The sequence below is a fragment of the Halyomorpha halys genome, unplaced genomic scaffold, assembly GCF_000696795.3.
Source record: "Halyomorpha halys isolate HHAL.00 unplaced genomic scaffold, Hhal_1.1 Scaffold828.1, whole genome shotgun sequence".
Taxonomy (NCBI): domain Eukaryota; kingdom Metazoa; phylum Arthropoda; class Insecta; order Hemiptera; family Pentatomidae; genus Halyomorpha; species Halyomorpha halys.
The window spans coordinates 175,219-175,489 of NW_027113646.1; positions in this window are offsets into that span (position 1 = coordinate 175,219).

Genomic DNA, 271 nt, shown 5'->3' on the forward strand with positions numbered 1-271 from the left:
AAAGGTATCCTTGAAAATGACCTGAGGGTCGAAACGTTGGAAGGTTTTGAAAAGAATAAAGTTGAGAAAAAAGGATCAAATTTTTTTTAAATAAATAGAATCCATAATATGAATATAAAGTATACTTGAATTACTGACTAAAAATATTTATTTTTTTGTGTATAACAAAGATTTGTTTAATTCAAGGAGGAGTCCATCAGTTTTTCACACTCACAGTTTTGACCTTAAGTAAGGAAGTTTAGGATCGATATCTATCACTCCATATCACTCT